Source organism: Lathyrus oleraceus, chromosome 5 (genome assembly GCF_024323335.1).
Source record: "Lathyrus oleraceus cultivar Zhongwan6 chromosome 5, CAAS_Psat_ZW6_1.0, whole genome shotgun sequence".
Taxonomy (NCBI): Eukaryota; Viridiplantae; Streptophyta; class Magnoliopsida; order Fabales; family Fabaceae; genus Lathyrus; species Lathyrus oleraceus.
The window spans coordinates 580,108,249-580,136,188 of record NC_066583.1 but is presented as its reverse complement, the minus strand read 5'-3'; the positions used below and the strand labels follow the sequence as shown (position 1 = coordinate 580,136,188).

At 36.2% G+C, this 27,940-nt stretch overlaps 2 pseudogenes; one reads left to right on the top strand and one right to left on the bottom strand.

Moving 5' to 3' along the window:
- Positions 1-447: 447 nt before the first annotated feature.
- LOC127082186 (uncharacterized) lies at positions 448-25,884 on the top strand (annotated as a pseudogene).
- On the bottom strand, positions 7,192-7,291 carry LOC127089325 (uncharacterized; annotated as a pseudogene).
- Positions 25,885-27,940: the final 2,056 nt, after the last annotated feature.

Sequence of the window (27,940 nt, the reverse complement as noted above, 5' to 3'; positions counted from 1 at the left end):
TGTGTCTTTTAGTCTACCTATGTATCATTAATCATAACTCTATATTATAATAATGTCTTATATATATAATTAGAAAACCAATACCACATAATATATTGAATAGGCTTACCAATTATTAATGTAACAAAAACTAATTATTAAACCAATACCAAATGATATTTTAAACCATTTTCTTTTACTGTATGAATATACTACTATATGATTTAATTTATAAGACTAATTTTTTAAAAAAAGAACATTAAAACTTGCATGACTATTAGCTTTTAGGTTCATGACTTTTACTCTAATTGTTCTTGCGGCATGTTATAGGTAGAAGCTTTGTTCCTGTTAGAATGGCTACCACCCAAACATAAAGATTTCCAACTTTTGTTATATTCTAACATGGTTTCTATTCTTCTTAAGATAATTTGATATCATCATCTACATTCACTACAATTCTCCAACGAAATGGAACCACCTGCTAACTTCAATAAAGAAATTGCAGCTTTGGCACGACGTAAAAGGAAGCAAATTCTTAAAGATAGAAGATCGAAAAAACTCCGAAACATAGATAACTTTTATAACCACTATGAAGCTTCTCAGATGTACTACGCTCCATCGAGGCCAATCATCAGAACACCACTGTCTAATATAACTTCAACTGTTCTTAATGAAAGAAATATGTTTTCACATTCTCCTGGAATTGCAACAGGCAGTGGTATTTCAATGAAGAATTTTGAAAGTGTCTCTACAAAACAGGTTGCGGCTTTTGCACGGGAAAGGAGAAAACAAATTCTGCAAAGAAGAATCTCACAATCTCATGATGAGAACTTTGACAAGAATTCTCCAAGTTGTTTCAGGATCAATACTCCATCATTTACTCATTTAGTAACACCACCTTCCAATATAACTTCTCCACATTCTAATGCAAGAAACTTGAACATGAGTGCGCAACCAAGTACTTCTGCTTACAAATCCAAAAAACAACTGAATGTGGGTGCTATTCAATCCATGAGTGTGAAACTTTTAAATTATTTTGCCAATGAGAATCATGATCCCTCTTCTTCATCCACACCCAATTCTCCTGTACATGATGCATCTAATTTCAATTATGTTCCAAATTTTAACATTGCTATGCATAACTCTGTTGATGATACATCCACTGATGATTTTATCAGTGACAGCTCTTGCGAATTTAATGTTGCAGATGGAAATTATGATTCCAGTTCCAGTCTTGATGATGACGAAGTCTTTCAATACAATTCCTCATCAATTGATTCTTGCAATATTGGTATGTTTAACTCTAACATTTGTTTTACTTATAACTTTTCATTTAACAGACTTAGCAAATTTAATAAATGCATTATAATATTCAAAAACGTTTCTTTTAAATAGATTATTCTGATATTGGTGATCCTACGGTTGAGTTCACACATTGTGGAGCACTTATGTGGTATCAAGAAAAAACGAAGAAAGGAAAGAATTGTTCAGTTCCTAAGTTCCAACTATGTTGCGGAAACCGAAAAGTTGTTTTGCCACTTTTGAAAACACCGCCATTATTACTTCGGCGTTTATTGTTTGATAATAGCGAAAGCGAAAGTATAAATTATCAGCAATATTGTCGATTGTACAACATGATATTTGCTTTTACATCATCGGGTATGAAGGTCGACAACAGATTTCAAGATGGAAGGGGACCACCTAATCTAAGAATACATGGACAAGTCTGCCATCGGATTGGGAGCATGCTTCCTTTACCTGGAGAATCTCCAAAGTTTGCTCAACTATACATTTTCGACACCGACAATGAGGTTCAGAATAGAATTGAAGCAATAGGGTGAGTTTATATTCTTCATACGATTTACTTCATGATTAAAAATTGCATAATTCTAAAAAATATGCCATCACAGTATACTATTAATAGATTTTGAATAGACTAACCTTTGGAAAATCAATATGCAGGAACAACCCCTATATTATTCCAGATACTGTTAAAAGATTGAAGCTTATGTTGGATAAGTTCAACACACATGCTAAGTCTTTTAGGATGGCAGCAGATAGATTGAAAAATTGCAGTTTACCTGATCTTAAGTTGAAATTAATCCCTGACAGATCAACAGACGGCAGGATCTACAACCATCCAACTATTTCAGAGGTCGCCGCACTTATCGTTGGTGATGTTGATACAGGTCATAAAAGAGATATTCTTCTTGAGAGACAGAGTGGACAACTGAAAAGAATAAGTGAGTTTCATCCAAGTTATTTGTCATACCAGTATCCACTGTTGTTTCCTTACGGTGAAGATGGATTTAGAGTTGGCGTTCTTCTTAGGGAAACTAATTCAAAAAAACCAATCAAGAGGAATAAGCTTACAATTAGAGAATGGCTTGCTTTTAGGATTCAATCTAGGAATAATGAAGCACAAACACTATTACTGTCAAGAAGGTTGTTTCAACAATTCTTGGTTGATGGATTTACGATGATGGAGTCTGTCGCACCTCGAAAAATATGGGGATACGACTTCAAAGCGAAGCGCGATCGCACGTTCGCAATGATGGACTGAACAGAGTCGCCACCGAACTTTATTTATTCCTAAGAAGGAAAGGGGAAATATCGATAAAACCCAAGAAACAAAACGACAATGATTATGGTCATCGCAACCAAATCAGGGTTCGGGAGTCGATTACGCAAGGGGAAGGTATTAGCACCCCTCACGTCCGTTGTACTCAACGGGAACCATTAGGTCAGTTGTGTGCGTTAATGTTAGTTTGAAATGTTAGGCTTTTCAGTTTATTAGGTGGGAAAAGAAAGAATATAAGAGAGAAGAATATTTTTGGATTTTTTGACGAAGGACTAAACCTAAGTTTTTTATTAGTGGGCCTGACAAGATTTGCAAATCCTGCTCCTACGTATCTCAAAAGAGAAATCAAGGCTTACGTAGTTCTGGGTAGAAAAATGTTTGTTTGGTGGTCGATTTTAACGAAAGTTATACTGTATTAATCGACGAAAACATTATTTTACCCAAAATAGATGAGGAGTGAACGCATACCACACTTCGAACGGATTTATAAATCTACATTCGGAAAAGCGTCATTTATCTCTACTCAACAATCGTGGCCGAAACATTGTTTTGCATCACCTTAAGACAATATATCTTTCGTTTATGAAAAAAGGTTTTTTGATTAACCGCACGGCGGCGAGAAAAGAATTTGATTGGTTGGATGTATCTTGAGTGATGGCGAGAACTTGGATGAGTGAGATATACATCTCGAATCCTAGCCTCAGGAGTGCATGGTATACACCATGTTCCATTTCCATCTTTATTGAAAAAGGTTAAGATAGGAATTAAGTATTTTGGAATTTGATTGAGAAAGGGTTTGAAGAAACCGCATTGACAATTTTAGACGATGGCGAGAGCTAAGATCGGCGAGATATACATCTCGAATCCTAGTCTCAGGAGTGCATGGTATACACCATGTTCCATTTCCACCTTTATTGAAAAAGTGTTAAATAAGAATTAGGTATTTTGAATGTTATTGTTGTGAAAATGACTTGACCCTAGATCAAGTATTGATGGATGTTTGAGAAAGATTTGAATGAGTGTTTGAGAGAACAAAGTGGGTAAATTGGATGATGGCGAGAACTAGGATTTGCGAGATATACATCTCGAATCCTAGTCTCAGGAGTGCATGGTATACACCATGTTCCACTTTCATCTTTATTGAAAAAGTCTTAATTATGAATTAATATTTTTTTGAGTTTTATTAGAAAAAAATGGCTTGACGTTGAATCAAGCGTTTGACGAAAGTTTGAAAGAACTGGAAAGGAATAGGAGGGAGAAATGACTTGATTTGTTTATTGAGAAAATACTCGACGTTGGGTCGAGTCATATTTTTTGTATTTTCTAGAAATGGTGGATTTTTACTCTTGTGTTAGCATCTAAAACAAATAGAGAAATAGAACAATACAAAATTATATACACATTGGGGAAGTGGGGTACATTTTGTCAAATGGAGATTCAAAATCATGAAATAATTAAATCAGGCCCAAACAACAAATAATGCAAAATATGAGTGTAAGTGCAAGAGAACCGGCTCATTGTAAGAAATCCCAAGAGTAAGCTATGTGAGGTTGATGGCGATGCTTAAAAAGCAATCGACTTACAAGGTTGTGGAAATGGGCTCGATATTGAATCGAGAAAAGTGTGATTTTCGATAGTTTAAAACGGCTTTGAATGAATGATGGAATTGAAAGAAATCAAATTTGTGTTATTAAACAATAATAAAAAAAAACTATGAGCCTAGGGGAAATTAATATAAAACATAAACATGAAAAAAAATGCCAAAATAAATAAAATGTTATACATGAGTATTGAACCCACTCCATTAAAGACCATAGAAACCACCCCCTCTCCACTAGGCCATTTATCATTAATTGTCATTTAAATAACAGCTTAAACATATAAACCAGACTAGATTGGAATAAAAATAAAAAGGAACTAAAATAACAATAATGAAGGTCTGTTGGTTTACCAACAAAAAACCCAGCCGCCTGGCTGTTGGGTTTCTCAATGGCATATGAATTGAAAATGAGAAAATATTTATTAAACTTAGGAAGTTAAAAATGAAAACTTAGGAAGTTTAAAAACATAAAAAAATTTATGGTTTCAATGCTTATCTTTGTTTAAAAATAAATTAAAAAAAGAAAAAGAAATGGAAACAAAGAACAGACCATCGTCTTCGTTCTCTCCCAAACGCGTACTCGCTCTCAATCTCTCTTCTCTCAATTGATAACACGAAATTATATCGCTTTTTAAGACTTAATTCAATTAAATTATTTTATCATTTACGCTAATTTATCCCATTTCATCAGATATTATGCAGTATTTCTTTTCTATTTACATCAGGTACCCATTTTGAAGCAAAAGTGAAAAAGGGAAGAAAAGGAGGTGTAAAAAGCAACAAAAAGGAGAGAAAAGGAACCAAAGGCCAAAGCCCAGCCCAAAGCGCACAAGTCACCAATGCTGTGCCTGTGACGGACGTCACAGGACGCGTGACGAGCGTCACGCGAAGTAGCCTTGTGACGGACGTCACACATGGTGTGACGAACGTCACACCAGTCCTCTATATTTTTGGCGCAAGGAACTCAACTGACCACGTTGAAGCCCACTTCCACGCACGCTTAACCCTCGGAAGCCTACTACCATGCACGCGGAAACCCTTGAAAAGTGGTTACACCAGCAGCTTATAAATAGCAGCTAATTGGGAACTTCCAGATACAAGTTTTTGCACGCTCAGTTTTGCGGAAGCTCTGCCAAATTTACTTTTCACGCCTTTGCCTATTTTTCTTCCTTTCCAGCATCGTCCACTTTATTTATTTTATTTTGCAAGCTTTATTTTCTTTTTCCCTTGCAATTTATTTTTCCCCCGTTCTTAGCTTTTAGATATTTTTCGCGTAGTAGTTTCTACACCGGAAACTACTGTGCAACTTTATACCGGATTTAACCTTACGTTATATTCCAGTTTTATTTCCTTGTTTTATTTTACTGTTTAATTGAAGAATCCAAGAACAAATCCTACCGGCTTGTGGTGGAGTGTTCAAGACCATTGTATTACGCATTCAGGTTCTTTAATCGTTATTTAATTTTTAATGTTTTATTCTATTGTTTATTTACATTGCATGCCTGGAATGAGTCTGTTTATGCATGATATAGATTCTTATTTATTTAGCATGTCTGGCTAATTTGCCCAGGTATCGGTATGTAAAGTAAGCAGAAAGAGGGGTCAAGACTAAGTCGGTCTATTCAAACTTAAAATTAGAATCAATCTTTTTATGGTCTTAACTTACAGGTTTAATAACAAGATTTTTTACAAAAGTAAAAGACATAAAGAAGTTGAAACCAACAGAGCGAGAGTTTGAGGTTTTAACTGGACAGTGTAAGTTAGTCATTAAGTCTATCTCAGGGCGAGAGCAAGTTTTAGAATTAATTAAATTCTGACCTTTTTCAAAAAGTATTTTTAAAGATTGAATGTGAGGACGAGAGTTAAGCATTTAGATTTAATTGTATAACCTAAGTCAACAGAGCGAAAGTTTGAGATAAGGGTGTTTAAAACGGTCAGTATTTTCTTAAAAAGAGTTTCTGCAACTTTATTGTTTTCAAAATATGATTTTTGACTTAATTATAAGTGACAGCTACATTAATCTAAGATCATGGTTTCTTCAACAGAGCGAGAGTTTGAGATAAAACCTTTAACCAATAAAGTTAATCGAAACGATTTATTTTAAAACCGAGAGACCGACAAGGAATTGATTCCCTAGTTTTGACGAACTACATACCGATATCCGTTTTATTGATATTTAATCTAGATATTAGTTTAGTTTTTAGTTTTTCCCCAGACAATCAAACATTTTCACCTTAGATTTACGTAGTAACTTTAGATAACGGTACATCGATTCATAAGTCCCTGTGGGATCGATATCTTTTAAAACTACGCGATAGAACTGTGCACTTGCAGTTTGTATCCCATTCTCGACTCACACAGTCGAGCGATCAAGTTTTTGGCGCCGTTGCCGGGGACTTTTATTCAATCGATATCGTAACTCTTCCGTTACGCTGTAGAGACTAAGGTTTCTTTTTCCTTCTATTCTTTCTTTCGTTGATTTGTATGCCACGCACTCGCTCTCAAGGCGAACCGCTCTATTTACGAATCAACGATATCGAACTATATCTCCGAGTCTTACGACGAATTCGGGAATATCGTGCTGAAAAAAATCTCCCTCCTATAAACCTTCCTGATATCAAAAACATTTTTCCTTCTTTAACCGAGATGGCAGAACCAGCTCGTGCTCTTAGAGATTACGCCGCTCCATCGCAAGATGAACCGCATTCAAGTATTGCTCCTCCCGCAATAGAAGCAAACAACTTTGAACTTAAACCTTCACTGTTGCAGGCTGTGCAACAGAACCAATTCTCTGGAAATCTTACCGAAGATCCAAACCTTCATTTATCCGTATTTGTTCAATATGTTGATACTGTTAAAGCTAATGGTGTCACTTCAGAGGCAATTCGACTTCGTCTTTTTCCTTTCTCATTAAGAGATAGCGCTAGAAGATGGCTACAATCTCTCCCTTCCAACTCAGTCACCACATGGAACGAGTTGAAGAAAGTTTTTCTTGCCCGATATTTTCCGCCAAGCAAAACAGCTATGTTAAGAGCCCAGATAAACGGATTTAAACAGAAAGACAACGAGTCTCTTTTCGAAGCATGGGAAAGATACAAAGACATGATGAGACTTTGCCCACACCATGGTTTGGAAGACTGGTTAGTAATTCACACATTTTATAATGGTCTCTTATACAATACAAGGTTAACAATAGACGCCGCTGCAGGTGGTGCATTAATGAACAAACCTTATGCTGATGCTTACCAGCTTATCGAGAGCATGGCCCAAAATCACTATCAGTGGGGAACCGAACGGACAACAGTGGAAAAACCTCAACCGAAAACTGGCATGTACGAGATAAGTAACCTTGATCACGTCAATGCAAAAGTGGATGCTTTGGTCCAGAAAATTGAAAGTTTAAACGTATCACCACCAACCGCCGTGGTTGCTATAACTCAGAATTGCGAGGTCTGTGGAATCCAAGGCCACACTCCTGCGGAATGTCAACTCTTGACTGGAATCCAAACAGAGCAAGTAAACTATGCTCAAGGAAGCCCCTATTCGAATACCTATAACCCAAATTGGAAGAACCATCCAAATTTTTCATATAAGAGTAATAATGCTTTATACGCACCTGGACAGTCTCCGAATCAAACCCCATCTATACCTCCGGGATATCAGAAACCAAATCCTAACAATAATACCCCTAGAAAATCCAACTTGGAAATCATGATGGAAAATTTTATAGCTTCCCAACAACAAACCAATAAAGATTTCTTAAACCAGAACATACACACTGGCGAACAACTTAAACAACTCGCAAGCAAAGTAGATGCCTTGGCTACCCATAACAAAATGCTGGAAACACAAATATCTCAAGTAGCTCAACAACAAGCACCTACTGCTGCACCAACTGGTACATTCCCTGGACAGCCCCAACCTAATCCGAGAAGCCAAGCTCATGCAATTATATTAAGAAGTGGAACGGAAGTGGAAGGACCGTCTGATCCAAGGATAGAAAACCAAAACCCTAAGAAATCTACTGAGGAAAGTGAACCTAAGGAAAAGGAAGAGAGTAATAAGGATACCCTAGAAAAGAAGGAACCTTATGTACCTCCACCACCTTACAAACCACCTATACCTTACCCTCAAAGGCTTGTTAAAACCAAAGATGTAGGCCAATTTAGAAAATTTGTCGATCTCCTTAAGCAATTAAACGTTACAATTCCATTTACCGAAGCTATTACGCAGATGCCCTCATATGCTAAATTCTTAAAAGAAATTCTTTCTAATAAAAGGAAACTTGAGGATAGCGAAACCGTTACACTCCCTGCCGAATGTAGCGCTATAATCCAAAACATGCCTCCTAAACTCAAGGATCCAGGTAGCTTCTCTATACCCTGTCACATAGGAAAATTTGTCATCGACAAAGCCTTATGCGATTTAGGAGCCGGAATTAGCGTTATGCCTTTATCCATATGTAAGAGACTGGAAATGGGAGAATTAAGACCGACCAAGATGTCTGTACAACTAGCAGATCGTTCCATCAAATATCCTGTAGGAATCCTTGAAAACGTTCCCGTACGCATAGGTCAGTTTTACATCCCCACTGACTTCACAATTATGGACATTAGAGAAGATGACACTACACCTATTATACTAGGAAGACCATTCTTAGCAACTGCCGGTGCAATCATAGACGTAAAACGAGGAAGACTCACCTTCGAAGTAGGTGAAGAGAAAATTGAATTCATTCTTTCCCAATTCTTGAAAGCACCTGCAATAGAAGATACATGTTACTTCATGGATATCATCGATGAATGCATAAAAGAAGCAGAGTCAGGAGAAGACAAATCATCAGACTATCTTTTAGAAGACAAATCTAAACAATGCTTAGCAATAACACCAGATCCTACGCAGTGTCTTAACAAACCAACCCCTGATTTGAAAACACTTCCCAAAAATCTGAGATATGAATTCCTAGACTTAGAACTTGAACGACCTGTGATAGTCAATGCAGATCTAGGAAGACTCGAAACAGAAAAACTCCTACATATCTTAAGAAAATATCCAACCGCACTAGGATACCACATAACCGATCTTAAAGGAATAAGCCCTTCTATTTGTATGCATCGCATCATGTTAGAAGAAGACGGTAAAACCTCTAGGGAACACCAGAGAAGACTAAATCCGATCCTAAGTGAGGTAGTAAAGAAAGAAATAACCAAGTTATTAGAAGCAGGTATTATATATCCTATATCTGATAGCAAATGGGTCAGTCCTGTACACGTTGTACCAAAGAAAGGAGGCATAACCGTTATTGAAAACGAAAAAGGAGAAACTATAACTAAACGAATCGAATCGGGATGGAGAATGTGCATTGATTATAGGAAACTAAACAAAGCAACCCGAAAAGATCATTTCCCTTTACCATTCATTGACCAAATGTTAGAACGATTAGCAAAACATTCACATTTCTGTTATTTAGACGGTTATTCAGGCTTCTTTCAAATACCAATTCACCCTGATGACCAAGAAAAGACAACATTCACATGCCCTTTTGGTACCTTCGCGTATAGACGAATGCCGTTTGGTCTGTGTAATGCCCCTGCAACTTTTCAAAGATGCATGATGGCGATTTTCGCCGACTTTCTCGAAAACATCATGGAAGTATTCATGGATGACTTTTCTGTATACGGACAAAGTTTCGAAGAATGCCTTGAAAACCTGGAAAGAGTTCTTGAACGATGTGTAAAAGTAAACTTAGTACTTAATTGGGAAAAGTGCCACTTTATGGTACAAGAAGGAATTGTTTTAGGACACATCATCTCGAACAGAGGAATTGAAGTAGACAAAGCCAAAATAGAGGTAATCGAAAATCTTCAACCCCCAAGAACCGTGAGAGAAGTACGAAGCTTTTTAGGACACGCCGGTTTCTACCGACGATTCATCAAAGACTTCTCTAAGATAACTAAACCCTTAACCAGACTATTAATGAAAAATGCTGAATTCATATTCGACGATAACTGTTTAAAAGCATTTCAAACTCTTAAACAAGCATTGATCTCAGCACCCATTATGCAGACACCAGACTGGAATGAACCATTCGAAATAATGTGCGATGCCAGTGATTATGCTGTAGGTGCTGTTTTAGGACAAAGAAAGGATAAAAAGCTCCATGTTATATATTACGCTAGCAGAACCCTGGATGAAGCACAGATGAATTATGCCACAACCGAGAAAGAACTCCTAGCAGTAGTATTTGCGCTAGATAAATTTCGTTCTTACTTGGTAGGAGCCAAAATAATAGTTTACACCGATCACGCTGCTATCAGGTACCTTCTAACAAAAAAGGATGCTAAACCCAGACTCCTAAGATGGATCTTATTACTACAAGAATTCGACTTAGAAATCAAGGACAAGAAAGGAACTGAGAACGTAGTAGCAGACCACCTCTCTAGACTTGAGAACCTTGAACCAGAAAGAACATCCATTAATGATGATTTCTCGTATGACAAACTCATAGCTACTTTGGAAGAGAACAACTTCGACATGCAAGTAGAAACCACCTTAGCTATATCTGTCATACCATGGTACGCTGATCTAGTCAATTATTTAGCTGCCGGAATAGTTCCACCTACTTTATCTTACCAGCAGAAGAAACGATTCTTCCACGACATAAAACACTATTACTGGGATGATCCCTTACTTTTCAAAAGAGGTCCCGATGGTATTTTCCGTCGATGTGTACCCGAAGAAGAGGTAGAAAATATAATCCAACACTGTCACTCCGCGCCTTATGGTGGACACACAAGTACATCCAAGACCTGCTCTAAAATCCTACAAGCTGGCTTTTATTGGCCAACTATATGGAAGGACGTGCATGCGGCTATTAAGGAGTGTGACGGATGTCAACGCACGGGAAACATATCTAGACGTGACGAGATGCCACAAAAAGGTATTTTGGAAGTAGAGATTTTCGACGTGTGGGGAATAGACTTCATGGGACCATTTCCATCCTCTTTCGGTAACAAATACATACTCGTGGCGGTTGACTACGTATCAAAGTGGATCGAAGCTATAGCTTCTCCAACTAATGACACCCGAGTAGTAACTAGACTCTTTAAAAATATAATATTTCCGAGATTTGGCATCCCAAGGATAGTAGTCAGTGATGGTGGATCGCACTTTATATCCAAGGTACTCGAAAAACTACTACTTAAATATGGAGTGAGACATAGGATAGCAACACCTTACCACCCTCAAACCAGTGGACAAGTGGAAGTATCTAACAGAGAAATCAAGCAAATACTAGAAAAAACGGTCGCCACTTCAAGGAAAGATTGGTCATTGAAATTACCAGAAGCTTTATGGGCATACCGAACTGCTTATAAAACTCCCATAGGGACGACCCCATTTAAGCTCATTTATGGAAAATCCTGTCACCTCCCGGTAGAATTAGAACATAAAGCCTATTGGGCTATTAGAAATTTAAATTTGAATTATAAAGCCGCCGGTGAAAAGAGAATCCTTGACGTAAACGAATTAGAGGAACTCAGAAGAGACGCCTATGAAAATGCCAAAATCTATAAAGAAAGAACAAAACAATGGCATGATAAGCGTATATCAAGGAAAATCTTCAAGCAAGGCGACGCAGTACTCTTATTTAACTCCAGACTAAAATTATTCCCGGGAAAACTACGATCCAGATGGTCAGGACCTTTCCATATCACTAAAATCTTTCCCAGTGGAGCGGTAGAAATTAAAGGACAATCTACAGAACCGTTCACCGTAAACGGGCAACGTCTGAAACATTATCACTATGCGGAAACCAACGAGGATTCGCAAATTCTACACTTAGACGAAACGCCCCCAGGACTCATAGACAATATTTAACAGTTTCTTTGTCGAGCTTGCGACATTTAAACAAAGCGCTTAGTGGGAGACAACCCACAAATTAATCTGTTATTTTATTATTTTATTATTATTATCATTTCTCTATTTTTCTCTTAATTATTCCTTTAATTTCTATTTAGTATTCATTATTGATTTATTCAAAAAAAAAAAAAAAAAAAAAATATATCTATATATAATAATAATAATTCTTTTCTTCTTTCGGCATTTGGCCAAATCCTGACTTAAACTCATGTTTTCTTTTCTCTAGTTAACACTAACCAGATGGGACATTTTGATCGTATGGGTATCAAGTTCAGAGGAATGGCTCAGAAACGAAGGTTTGAAGAACTAGCCACTAGAGAAATGCTACCTAGTTTATATGCTGATGATTGGGCTATGACTGCCCTTGGACTGAGACAGAGTGTCCTGTTTTTGCTGAATCAGATAGGATGGGAGACCTCCCCTATCCTGAGACATTTCACCACCTACCGGAGGCTCACACTAGAATTCCTTAGTTCATTAATCTATCTACCTAGCCATGGAAAAGGAATTACCAGAGGTTTTATCCAGTTCAGAATGTTCAATATGGAGTACCAATTTAATATTAGAGACTTCACCAACCTTTTGGGTTTTCCTACCTCCTTTGATACATTCACTATAAGCCAGGAAGAACTTTTTGAGTATAGAGAGCTTGAACACTTTTGGGGTAAGCTGACTGGAAATGATGAGCCCGAAGAACATGAGTTTCTCTCTGGAAACATACATAACCCGGCTTTTCGCTATTTCCATAAGATCCTGACCCACACTTTATTTGGGAAGAAGCCAAATAGTACTTCAGTTTCACGTGATGAACTCTTCATCATATTTTGTGCTTCCCAGAACCGTCCAGTAAACGGTGCTACTTTTATGTTAGCTAATTTGGACCACCTTATCCAGGATGAGAGAGCACCCATTAGAATAGGCGGCCTGATAACTATGATAGGTAATGCTATTGGATTACGTCAGCCTATGCTTGACCTGAACCCTTTTTGTGGCATTACCACTATGAGTATACCTTTCCTCTTCAACACTATGTTTATAGCAAACATAGGGTCTGATGAGTTTGAGCTTGTTATTGATAACCAGGTTCTCTGCCTATTCACCCTGCCCGATCCTAGGACTAGTGTTCATAACCAAAGGAACTGGCTCTATAACCTGAATGAAACCCCAACTCCTGCTGGATCCACTGAATCCATCCAGGATTATGAGATTTGTGATGACTATGAGCACTATGTTGACCATATCTCTCTTGCTGAATCTGACCCTCAGACTCCATCCGGCTACCATGATATTGATCCTCCTCCTCAGCCTGTCCTGACCGAAGAATCAGCCATGCCTGATCTCCGGCATCATATGCCAGGAACAGATATTAAAACCGTCATTGAAGCCTTGATGTCAGAACAAAACGCCCTCAGGGAAGATTTCCACAGCTTGAGACTTGCAGTCCTAGAACACATGAGCAGCACGGCAAGTCAGTTACGTATGTTACGGCATCATGTTAACTCTTTTACTCCTCCGGCCAGAGATCCGAAGATAGATGGAATTTAGTTATTTTTCCTTTCTAAGTTATTTAGTTTTAAGCTAGATTTTTTTCATTAATGTTATTTGAATTCATGTTCATTTCTATTTCATTTTATTATTTTCTCTTCCTGTAATACATTATGATCCTTTTTATTGAAGCTGTTTAGTTAATTTCATTATGCAAATGCCTGTTACGTTCTACTGTTGTTACCTATTATTATTATACAAAGCAAGTAACGTGCATAGTGCATTAAAATTGCAGACTAAAAATAACCATAAGCTAAATAAAACATTAAATTACGCTACCAAAGTGATTCTGTGAAGCGCTACTAAGCCTTTCCAAAAAGGAAGTGTGACGAGCGTCACACAATCCATGACGGACGGCACACTTAGTGCCTGTTACGAGCGTCACAGCTTTGTGACGAGCGTAACGCCCCTCAGACATGTGAACGTTAGGGAGCCGTTGGAGACGAACGTTACACCCCTACCTTTTTACATTCCCCATTCATTTTTCATTTACCACAATTAATTACTTTTCAACCACTCTTTCTTTTCACCTCCCACATTTTACCTATAAATACCCTCCAAACTTCCTTCTTTCACCACAAACAATTCTCTCATATCAAATATACAATTCTTTTCTTTTCCAAATCACTCATTCAAAAATTCATCACAATGGCGGGAAATCAAAATTTCGGAAATATCATCTTCCGATCCGGAGATGACAACTATCAGCAAGAGCAATTCGAGCGCTTCCAACAGCGAGGCGTCGCTCCCACCAGGTACCCCGATTTAACTTGTTTACAACAATTGGGCTTACTCCAAGGTATCGAGTGGATGCTCCGTAGAGCCGATTTAACCTTCCTTTGCACCCATAACCAACCCACCTATCCTTCCTTAACCTTAGAATTCCTAAGTTCTTACGACTACACCACTCCCGCCGGTGAAGGTGAATTTCTAACCGGTACGGCAACCTTCCGTATGTTTAACACCGAGTACTCTCTAACCCAACGCGAATTGAGTGCCATGCTACAATTTCCCACAGAAGGTCTGCTCCATGCCAGAATCCCTCCAACCTCAAACTGGAACACAGTTCTAGTTTTCGACCTTTTTAAGAAAATTTCCGGTATAAATACCTACAACTGGGAAGAACTCCTTCTCTCCCACATCCATAACCCCACCATCCGTTATTTTCTCCGTATCCTGCAAAACACACTCTTTGGAAGACCAAACAACAGTAAGGTCAACTCAAAAGAACTCTTTTTCCTCCAGTGCGTTCTCGAATCGGATACTACGGTAAACGCCGCCTCTTTTCTCTTTCATCATATCCGCACCTTATGTGCTAGAGGCCGGCAACCATTCATAATTGGTGGATTAATAACCTCCATAGCACTTGGCCTGAACCTAGGGGATAAACTCCAAACTTTAGAATCCCTACCACCCCTGTCTATGGATATCAGCTATTGTCGCTCCAGCCGCCTGATTAAAAACAGAGTAGGCGGAGGATACTATCTTATGGTGAACAACCAAGCTGTCCCAAGTGTTGTGCTACCCAATACCACCCTAACCGATGTCACAAACCCGAACCGCCACCTCTACGATCTTAGCGCTCCTGAAACCACCGAGCCTTCACAAACAGACCAGCAAACAGATGAGTTTGAAGAAATGGAACAAGGTGATCATCCGCCAACACAACCGTCAGTCCCGCTCAACCCTTCCAGTAACGCAGCCGGCCCATCCTCCCAACGTCGTCGACGACGAAGGCCTGCGACCAACGATGACATTATGGATGCTATCGATGGAATGCAGGCACAGAATACAGAGATGATGCAGATGATGCGTCAAATGCAACAGCAACAGGATGCTCGGAATGCCATAACCGACCAGCGGTTTACTGAGTTGTTTAGCAGATTCGACAGCTTAGACATACGTCAAAGATCACCAGGACCAAGAACCAGAGGTGGAAGACAGCCTTAATTGTATTTTTCTTTTCATCTCCATTTTGTATTTCTTTCCCTTAAAACATCGAGGACAATGTTTAGTTCAAGTATGGGGGGGGAAATTATTCTTTCCATTCTCATCTTTGTTTCAAGTTTGTACTCTCCCTTTTCATCGTTATTTCCTTTTCATCGTTATTTCCCTATAAAAAAAAAAAAAAATAAAAAAAAATAAAAAAAAAAAAATAAAAAAAATATATATATATTTTTTTTTAAGTCCTGAATGTGAAAAAGTTTCTATTATCTATTTCCCTCAACTTTCTTGAGCCATAACAAAAATTTTAACACACCCAATAAGTATAAAGGTTGCTTACTTTATAAAATTTGAGTAAAATCAAAACAAAATCATTACCATAACAACGCTCGGAGAACCTCAATATGTTAGATCAGGATAAGTACCTATTATACCGATTCCTTGAACTTTTAGTTCTATGGCAACCCCAAGTAGTTTATACAGAAGTCAGCACCATCTTAATAGCAAACTACGTGGAGAGCCGATGAATATAAGTGAATGATCCCCAAAGTAACCTAAGATAATTAAATTAGGTGATCCTTACCAGATCATTTAATCTAAAGGTTGCAGATCATGTAAAAGCACAATATGAAAGATCCATTATGAGTTGGTTCAGTAGGAATCTGGTACTGAACTTGGTAGGGCGGACTACGGTTCGATCCCCCGCAATTTGCAATGGGCTGAATAATGAAGTTATCCGACTTATGTACCAGAACTTCTAGCTAAAAGCGGATCATAGTCACTAACCGGTTACTCCACTATGTGCGCGAAAGGATAAAGGGCTTAATGTGATTTCGCTAGAATGAAAGCGGGTGAAATAAGACAAAAGGAACCAGGATATCTATCACAAGGTATTTAAACTGATTGGCATAAGGTAGGGTTATCTAAGTTGTAACGGTAGTTGTTGATGTCAAGATTAAACTCAAGTCCTCCTAAACAAAAATCCATTGGCAACCTAGTACGAATTGATGTGTGCTTTAAAATTTCATCCGGCTAAAACTTTTAACAAGTTCTATACTGAATTTTGCTTGAGGACAAGCAAAGATTTAAGTATGGGGGAGTTTGATAACACGAAATTATATCGCTTTTTAAGACTTAATTCAATTAAATTATTTTATCATTTACGCTAATTTATCCCATTTCATCAGATATTATGCAGTATTTCTTTTCTATTTACATCAGGTACCCATTTTGAAGCAAAAGTGAAAAAGGGAAGAAAATGAGGTGTAAAAAGCAACAAAAAGGAGAGAAAAGGAACCAAAGGCCAAAGCCCAGCCCAAAGCGCACAAGTCACCAATGCTGTGCCTGTGACGGACGTCACAGGACGCGTGACGAGCGTCACGCGAAGTAGCCTTGTGACGGACGTCACACATGGTGTGACGAACGTCACACCAGTCCTCTATATTTTTGGCGCAAGGAACTCAACTGACCACGTTGAAGCCCACTTCCACGCACGCTTAACCCTCGGAAGCCTACTACCATGCACGCGGAAACCCTTGAAAAGTGGTTACACCAGCAGCTTATAAATAGCAGCTAATTGGGAACTTCCAGATACAAGTTTTTGCACGCTCAGTTTTGCGGAAGCTCTGCCAAATTTACTTTTCACGCCTTTGCCTATTTTTCTTCCTTTCCAGCATCGTCCACTTTATTTATTTTATTTTGCAAGCTTTATTTTCTTTTTCCCTTGCAATTTATTTTTCCCCCGTTCTTAGCTTTTAGATATTTTTCGCGTAGTAGTTTCTACACCGGAAACTACTGTGCAACTTTATACCGGATTTAACCTTACGTTATATTCCAGTTTTATTTCCTTGTTTTATTTTACTGTTTAATTGAAGAATCCAAGAACAAATCCTACCGGCTTGTGGTGGAGTGTTCAAGACCATTGTATTACGCATTCAGGTTCTTTAATCGTTATTTAATTTTTAATGTTTTATTCTATTGTTTATTTACATTGCATGCCTGGAATGAGTCTGTTTATGCATGATATAGATTCTTATTTATTTAGCATGTCTGGCTAATTTGCCCAGGTATCGGTATGTAAAGTAAGCAGAAAGAGGGGTCAAGACTAAGTCGGTCTATTCAAACTTAAAATTAGAATCAATCTTTTTATGGTCTTAACTTACAGGTTTAATAACAAGATTTTTTACAAAAGTAAAAGACATAAAGAAGTTGAAACCAACAGAGCGAGAGTTTGAGGTTTTAACTGGACAGTGTAAGTTAGTCATTAAGTCTATCTCAGGGCGAGAGCAAGTTTTAGAATTAATTAAATTCTGACCTTTTTCAAAAAGTATTTTTAAAGATTGAATGTGAGGACGAGAGTTAAGCATTTAGATTTAATTGTATAACCTAAGTCAACAGAGCGAAAGTTTGAGATAAGGGTGTTTAAAACGGTCAGTATTTTCTTAAAAAGAGTTTCTGCAACTTTATTGTTTTCAAAATATGATTTTTGACTTAATTATAAGTGACAGCTACATTAATCTAAGATCATGGTTTCTTCAACAGAGCGAGAGTTTGAGATAAAACCTTTAACCAATAAAGTTAATCGAAACGATTTATTTTAAAACCGAGAGACCGACAAGGAATTGATTCCCTAGTTTTGACGAACTACATACCGATATCCGTTTTATTGATATTTAATCTAGATATTAGTTTAGTTTTTAGTTTTTCCCCAGACAATCAAACATTTTCACCTTAGATTTACGTAGTAACTTTAGATAACGGTACATCGATTCATAAGTCCCTGTGGGATCGATATCTTTTAAAACTACGCGATAGAACTGTGCACTTGCAGTTTGTATCCCATTCTCGACTCACACAGTCGAGCGATCATCAATCTCTCGACGAAATCACGATATCTCCAAACTTCACTCACTCCGACTCAGACACTCACTCATCGCTCAACCTTGCTCACTCAAACTCAGATGCTCAACAACGTTAACCAAAGAGAGCGTAAATCCACGGTTTCAAAGAGAGACATCAAGCGGAAATCTCACCTTCGGCGACGACGAATCAGGTGAGCTTAAATCTTCCTCCTCCTCCTCCTTTCCAATACTGGTTTTTGATTTGGGATTTAGGGTTCTTTTGTGGGGTTTGGTCCGCCTCCGATTTTTCCTCCCCCTCAATCGTGTCCTTTCTTTCCTATTTATCCTTTGCAGATTAGGGTTTGGGATTTGGTCTATGGAGATCAAAAGGGGTCTCTGCCAAAACACTTTTTGTGCTCAGTATCGGATTGGTCCCTTTGATGTTTGGATTTGGAACAGGTAATCTGAGCTCAAACTTTCTCTTTGAATTTTATCTCTATTCCAATTTGGGAATTTTCTTGAAATTTAACTGCTTTGCTATTTTGCTTTTACTGCAGTGAATTCGGAGTATTGGTTTGATGATGCCGGCTGGAATGCGCTACCCTCACATGGCTTGTGTAGCTCCGAATCCTCTTCTATTTCCAACTAATTCTGCACCCCTCAGCATCAGTTTTAGCTCCTCTTCGGTTACATGTGGCTCGCACAAACCGAGCCACCTCTGTGGCATTGTGAACCGCAATGCTTTTTGGAGTGATTTCAGTGAGAAGCAAAATGGCAACAGTCATCACTCCTGTTGCTGCACTAACACCAGCTCCACCAAATGCTGCAGTTGTTTTCACAGAAAAGCACACGATTGCATCAGAATGGTGCCAAAGTTGCTTCAAGATTGCATCATAAATCGCAAATTTGTTCTGGTTTGGTGTGTTTCTTGCAGGTCACAGGTCGTCATTGGACATGGTTGCTGGTGTGTTGATTGCAGCAAGATTATTAGAACAAACTCTAAGAGACTCCTCCAAAATATTTAGCATCTTGGTCATAGTCAAAATCGTACTCTCACACCAAACTTCCTAACAACATCATCAACAATGTCTTCCAAAGGCCCCGGTATCTTCTCCGACATCGGAATATTATCCAGAGATATCCTTACCAAAGATTACAACTCCGATCAACGGTTCACAATATCCTCCTCCACCAACTCCGGCATCGATTTGCATTCAACGTTATTGAAGAGTAGAGGACTTTCCTCCGGTGATGTTGCTGCTCAAATTAACCACAAAAAGAATACTCTTCTTTTCAAAGTTGATACCGAATCAAGTGTGTTGACAACATTTACTCTCACAGATTTTGTGTCTTCTGCGAAAGTCGTTGCTTCTATTCGATTACCTGATTACAAATCCGTAAAGATTGAGGTTCAATATCTTCATGATCATGCTGGTTTTACTACTTCTGTTGTTTTAAATTGCAACCCTGCTATTGATTTTTTCTGCGATAATTGGTACTCCTGGGATTGCATTTGGCGCGGAAACTAGCCACTCCACAAGTGTTGGGAAGCTTACAAAGTATAATGCTGGATTGTGTTTGAAGATGCCGAGTTCGCATGCTTCCACCCAATTTTCCGGAAGATTCAAAGACGGTGCTGATTGCTCAGTTAAGGATGCTTCGCAAGGTTTTGCCCATTGACTCTTCCCGGTACTTTCATTATAATAGTAAAATGCACCACTCCCCGGATCTTTTGCTTCCACCTTCATGACAAACCATCCTGGAGGTAAGTTTTCATTTCCCCTAAGTTCAGCTGAAGTACCTTTAATATCTTTGGTATGTATATCATCTTTAAGAACACCCCGAGCTCTTAACTTCTGCTTGAGGAACTCGGGCAATTCTTTACCTGCAGATGTCTGCTCTGAATATCTATCAAATTTAGATTCGGGCAGACTGAATGCACTGTTGTCAGGATCAGTGTTAAGCTTGGGAATATCATTATAGGCACCTCCACCAGGTACACAATATCCATTGCCTATTTTTGTCTTGACTTGTGGAAGTGCAGGTTTTCCACGCTTAAGAGCGATTTCAGACCTATGCTCAGTGGCCATATTCAAGAGATGTTCCTTCAAAGCATTGGGGTGATGACGGGCAGAGAATATGTCAAAATTATCCTTGGAAGGTGATGTGGTAGTTGTCACCTCTCTCTGGGTCCTTATGATATTTTGAGTTGCAAGTTCTTGTTCGCGCAAAACGGCATCCTGAGCGGCAGCATCAATGTTAAATGGTAGCAGAGACTTAGAGCATTGAGTAGCATTAACAAGGGTTTGAGAAGAGAGGGTTCCTTGTTGATCTTGGGAATTCTCCATAATTTAATCACATCAATCAAAATCGAGTGTTCATGAGTGATTCCAAGTGTAGAAACGAGGATTGAGGATTGTGCTGCCAATGAGATTAGTAACTCTGAATTTGGTAGGCGGCAAAGTTGCTAGATTTAGGATTATTTGTGTTAGCTTTTTGTGTGTTGTATTGTCATGAAGGTTCTATTTTGTGAATTTGAAAATTGGATGTAACAAATGATAATCCGTTGTAATTTCGAGGATTGCCCAAGGTTGTAGCAGCTTTGAAATGTGAATGTGTTGGTTTGAATTTTGCATTCCGTTTCAAACATTGTAATCAAAGGTCCGTGGAATGACGCAATGACTTTGGTTTGAATGAGTCATGGTTTGTAATTAGGATGCTTTTACTTGGTGAAATATGGTTTACTGTTGTAAAAATGGACGTGCATTTGGGAGAAACATGTATGTATGAATATGGTTTTGGAAATGCTTGAAAGCTAAATATTATTGAATGTTATGAAATGTGTGTATGTGCTATTTTGATTTGAGATGAACTATGGATGGAAGATGGATCATGTTTGGTTATAAAAATGGATATGGATTTTAGAAATAACCTGAGACTAATCACAATGTCAATTAAAAATCAAAAAAAACCAAATAAAACCAATTAAAATCAAATTAATCTATAATTTGTTAAAATTACTTTGATATCAACTCTAACATTTATTTGAAAATTAAAATCAATTAGAGTTTGAATCATTAGTAAAACACAATTAAGATTAACTTGAAATTTGGAATTAGATTTACTTTGAAATTAAATTAAAATTGAAAATTAAAATCAAATAACTAAAATCCAATTTGTAATCACAAAGCATCATGATCAAAAAGCTAAATAATAACCAATGTTTATCACAAAATATGGATTTGGGAATGGACGGTTGCCTTTGGTCATGAATGTATGCAAGTGAACTTTAGGCCAAGTGCCAAATAAAAATGAAAAAAATGGAAAAAATTCAGGACCAAAATCGGGGTATGACAGAGTCCCAAAGATTAAATTATATAAGAAAACATCAAAAAAGGTTGCGTGTTTCTAAATATGGCAATTTGAATGATGGAGAACAGAATGCCAACACTCAAGGTTCCAACAAAGGTAAAAGAGTCGTTTTACCGTTGACTTATGTTGGAAGTCGAAGGTTCATGGAACAACTTTATTTTGATGGCATGGGTATTTGTAGTCACTTTGGTTTTCCGGATCTTTTTATCACATTTACTTGCAATCCTAACTGGCCTGAAATTCGGAGATTGGTTGCCAAAAATAACTTGAATTCTCAAGATCGTCCGGATATCATTTCTAGAGTCTTCAAGATTAAGTTTGATGAGTTGTTGTGTGATCTAACAAAAAAGCATGTGTTAGGGAGAGTTGTTGCATGTAAGTTTTAATTCTAATTATTTTATCTAATGATATACGTATTATCCGAATATTTAATTATAAACTCATTTTATTGCAGATATATACACAATTGAATTTCAAAAGCGGGGTTTACCACATTCCCATATCCTTCTATTCTTGCATCCCTCCAGCAAGTATCCAACTCCAAATGATATAGACAAGATCATTTCAGCAGAGATACCAACAGAACAAGATGATAAGCCACTATATGATTTGGTAAAGACACATATGATCCATGGTCCATGTGTTATAGCAAACAGGTCTTCACCCTGCATGAAAGATGGAAAGTGCTCAAAATACTTTCCCAAAAAGTTTCAGCCCCAGACCATTGTTGATCAAGATGGATATCCTATGTACCGAAGAAGAGAAACCGGTAATACGGTTATGAAAAAACAAGTTCAACTTGATAACAGGTAGGTAGTTCCTTATAATCCATATTTGTTGAAAAAATATCAAGCACACGTCAATATGGAGTGGTGTAATCAGAGTACTTCTATTAAGTACTTATTCAAGTATATTAACAAAGGTTATGATAGAATTACTATTGCGGTTGTCCAAACTGAATCTGATGGAACTTCGGTCATAAGAAATGTTGATGAAATCAAGCAATATCTTGATTGTAGATATGTCTCACCAAGTGAAGCGTGTTGGAGGCTTTTTTCATTTCCTATTCATGGTAGGTCACCAGCAGTTGAGAGGTTGTACTTCCATCTTGAGGGAGATAATTCTGTTTACTATACTGATTATGAATTGATTGATGAGGTGCTTGACAAACCAAGTGTGAAAGAATCAATGTTTACGGCGTGGATGGAAGCAAACAAAATATACTTTGAGGCACAAAATTTAACTTACTCTCAATTTCTGACGAAGTTTGTATATGATAGAAGATATAGACGGTGGAGACCACGAAAAAGGGGTCATACTATTGGCCGCCTAATTTGGGTTCCTTCAAGTACCGGTGAGTTGTATTATTTGAGAATGATGCTGACAGTTGTCAAGGGCCCTACTTGCTATGAAGATATAAAATTCGTTGATGGAAAGGTTCAGGATAGCTTTAGGGATGCATGCTTCCATATGGGATTTCTTAACGATGACAGTGAATATGTTGCAGCGATAAATGAAGCAAAAGATTGGGGTTCTGGACATTTTTTTAGAAAGTTATTTGTTACGATGTTGCTATCCGGTACAGTGAATAGGCCACGTCATGTTTGGGAACAAACCTGGAGGACTTTATCTGACGGTATTTTATATCAACAGAGACAGAATACTAATAGAAGAGGTAAATTTCCATTATTTGTTTTTCCTTTGAAGAAATAGTTTTGGTCTACACTATATGCAATAGTCTGAATATTTATTTAACTTATTTTATTTTATAGAGAATGTCTTTACTAATTATCAAAATATTTTATATCTTTCATATATGAATTTGTGTTGACCCATATGTTTTATATTAATTAATTAGCTCTGCGCATCATAAAACTAAGTGTAAACAGAATTTGATTAATATTACATCATACATTATATGTTAACTATTAAGTAACTAATGGCAGACATGATTAAGATACATACAATACCTATTTGTTAAATATTCCCTAACAATTCATATATATCCTACATTTTGTAAGTATGTTGTTCCTTACTGGAACATTATATGCATTCATATTCCTAACTAATTAAAATACAATTTTGTGTTGAATTTGATCTTCAAATTTTAGAATAATGTTTCTAAGCTGAATCTAACTACTTATCTAATGCTATCCGTTGAAATTTTTGTAATAATATTAGATATACACTTTCAGGTTGTATATGTATTTTATGATATATATTCAAATTGTTACTATATAACTGCTTATAAAATGTTGACAGAATTGCAACTATCAGACACTGAGTTAAAGAATTTGACACTCATTGAGATTGAAAATATGATGCAATCAAATAGAAGAAGTTTACATGAATTTACATGTATGCCATATCCGGATAGCTATGTCACAAAGCATGTTGGCAACCGGCTGATTTACGACGAACTTGATTACAATGCTGAGAAAGAGCAAAAGAATTTCGAAGAGCTTTTTCATGCACTTACAGGTGACATATTTTATTTTTATTATGAATTTAAAAATCTCTTATATTTTTTCTACTTATAATTATAACTTGATAATTTAAAGATGAACAACTTGCAATATATCATACCATCATGGATGCTGTCAACAAAAAAAGAGGAGGTGTGTTTTTTTTACATGGTTACGGAGGAACCGGCAAAACTTTCATGTGGAGAACACTATCAAGTGCCCTTCGTTCACAGAAAAAAATTGTTCTTACTGTTGCTTCAAGTGGGATAGCATCATTATTATTTCCAGGTGGAAGAACCGCACATTCAAAGTTCAAAATACCCGTGCCAACACTTGACAACTCAACTTGCAATATCGACAAAGACACTGATCATTCACAACTACTTGAAGCCACCGATGTCATAATATGGGATGAAGCACCTATGTCTCATAGGCGCTGCTTTGAGGCATTGGATAAAACCCTAAAAGATGTCATGAGCAAAAAGGGTTTCCAAAATGCAATTTTTGGTGGAAAGGTTGTTGTTTTCGGAGGAGATTTCCGACAGATTCTTCCAGTTGTTCCTAGAGCAAGTCGTTTTGATATTGTCCATGCATCTATTAGCTCATCCTATGTTTGGGAATATTGTCAGGTTCTAAAGCTCACAAAGAATATGAGACTTCGACATGGAAGGGATAATACAAGTTCTGATGAACTAGCAAAATTCTCAAAATGGATATTGCAAGTTGGTGATGGTAAGATTTCTGAACCAAATGATGGATTGGTTGATATAGAAATTCCAAAAGAATTATTAATTTCAAATTTTGAAGATCCAATAAGGGCTATCGTTGATTACCGATATCCGAATTTGTTGGAAAAATTTCAAGATGTTACGTTCTTACAAGGAAAAGCCATTCTTGCCTCAACCATTGAAGTTGTGGATAGAGTCAATCATTACATATTTGATCTGATACCAGGTAAATGTTAGTTAGCTTTTATCTTTTCTAAACATAAAACAATACACTATAGCAATTATTTTTAATAATGTTTTATGTTTTGTTTTATGAACGGATATTTCAGGGGAAGAGAAAGAGTATTTGAGTTTCGATTCAATTGATAGAACAGACACAACTTATAATGAATCTTATGAAGTTTTAACTCCTGAATTTCTTAGTAAATTAAGAACATCAGGAATTCTAAATCATAAGATCAAATTGAAGATCGGTACACCTATTATGCTAATGAGAAATTTGGACCAGGTTGATGGACTGTGCAATGGAACAAGATTAATTGTTACAAGGTTAGCAAATCATGTCATAGAGGCAAAGATCATGTCTGGAAAGAACATAGGTAACATTTTTTACATTCCAAGAATGTCTATGTCACCGTCTGATTCACCTTGGCCATTTAAGTTGATTCGGAGACAATTTCCAATAATTGTCTCCTATGCAATGACAATTAATAAATCCCAAGGTCAATCACTTGATAGTGTTGGATTGTACTTGCCTACTCCAGTATTTAGTCATGGTCAGTTGTATGTTGCTATTTCACGAGTTAAGAGCAAAAGTGGGCTAAAAATCCTAATCCATGACAAGGACAATTCACTGTGTTCGACTACTACAAATGTTGTGTACAAGGAGGTCTTCGAAGCACTTGGTTAACCGGTAAGCTTTTTATCTTATTATATTTTGACAACAATTTAATTACTTTCTACTTTATTCAATAACTTTTTTGCTTACCTCGACTATATGAAATTAAATAAATTATCATGCTTACTGTATATGAGTCAAATGGTTCTTTTGTATGAACATCCTTCTAATGCTTTATGCTACTAATGTTATTTTACTTTTCATCTTATGAGACATTCACTTAAACTCATGAATTGTATTTGTTTGTCATGCAGGCATGCTAGCCATCATGTGGTCACACACAATTCAATTGAATGAGACTACTTGATCCTCATTCGGCCAAAGACACAGTTGTTTGTTAACTTTTGATAGCAATTTTTTTACTTTGAATAATTGGACTATGGTTGAAATTTCTATTGTTTTTTTTATTTAAGAATGTTTCAAATTTCAATTTATTTTAGTTTTAAATTCATTTTAGTTTTAAGATCCATAATACTTTTCGAACTAAAGTTTACTATGCTATTTGTCCAGAATAGCTATATAAATCTGCCCTTTTATTTTATCCAACATTTTCACACAAATGTTTCTCACATATTAAATGATTCATTAATTTGACAACAAAAAAATGTTCGCTCGCATATTTTATAAAAAAAATTGTTTATGCAATATATTTTTAATTATATAAATATTAATGAACTTAATAAATATATATAAATTTGAAAAGTAATAGTGACAATCATATAATATAAATCCCGACGGAACCCGTGCGATAGCACGGGTATCCCACTAGTTACTTAGTAAAGTTTGAGCTTTCAAAAAGAATGGTAGCGTGGTAAGTAGTTTTTTTTAAAGGTAATGTTACCTAACTAAAGAAAGTAATTTTATATTGGAAATTGTGTAATGATTTTAATAAAGATATAAAATTAATTTTATAATTAGTTTTTTCAATATAAATTTTATAAATAGATGTCTTATCTTGTGCCCCTAGAGCACAAATTAGCATTACCTTTTTTTTAATTTCCAATTCATCTTAGTCAAGAATAAAAGTTAATTAATATTACCTAGAAAATATAAAAAGACTTTTATTTGCGGACAAAGTTTTTTAATAAAAAAACTCTTATTTTATGAGAGGGAGCATGTATTATAGCACCCACCCTAATGCGTATGATATATTTCATAAATATATTATTAATATTTTGATGATAATATATTTATTAATTTTACTTAATTTAACTTAATTTTTTATTATTTATTATATTTTAAATATACGGATCACATCGTTATAAATAATAAATATATAAAATAATTAAATAATCATCTATCTAGGTGTTTGTACGGATAGTACAATGTCATTATAAATAATAAATAAATGTATAATAATAATTAAAAAACATATATAAAAGATATATTTATTAAGGAGTATAGATCAGTTCAAAAATATATATTTTAGAAATAATTAAATAATCATTTATCCGTACATTCGCACTAATCGAGCAATGTCATTATAATTAATAAATAAATATATAGTGATGCTTATATATATAAAATTTGCAATTGTATCAGAATATTAGATTATTAACAACAAAAATTGTTAAATTAATATACAATTATAAATGTGAGACTAAATATTAAAAGTCAGATTGTAAAAATTCTAAATGCTTAACTTTTAGATTTGTAACTAAAAAAAATTATAATTGAGTCATTTATAATCAATTAATAAAAAAAAATATCACATTAGTATATTCATTAGATAGTTATGGGGAGTTATGCAAAAATGATTTTTTTTTTAATTTCTTCTCTATTATAAATTATTTATATAAAAGTTATTATTTTATGTAATCGATGTACTATTTTGCTGTAAATAAAAACATAAGAAATTTGTAAGAGTATTTGATTGAAACCCAACCGAAAAGTACTTATAAGCCAAGGCAAAAGTCTATTGCAAGCGATACCATGAGGCAGACCAAGAAGTGTAACTTGTCTTTGATTGAAACTCAAAATAGATTACTACCTTTACATCTATACCAATCAATATCTTTCAATAACTCTATCAAACAACTCTTCTCCTTCAACAAATCATCTTCAACCT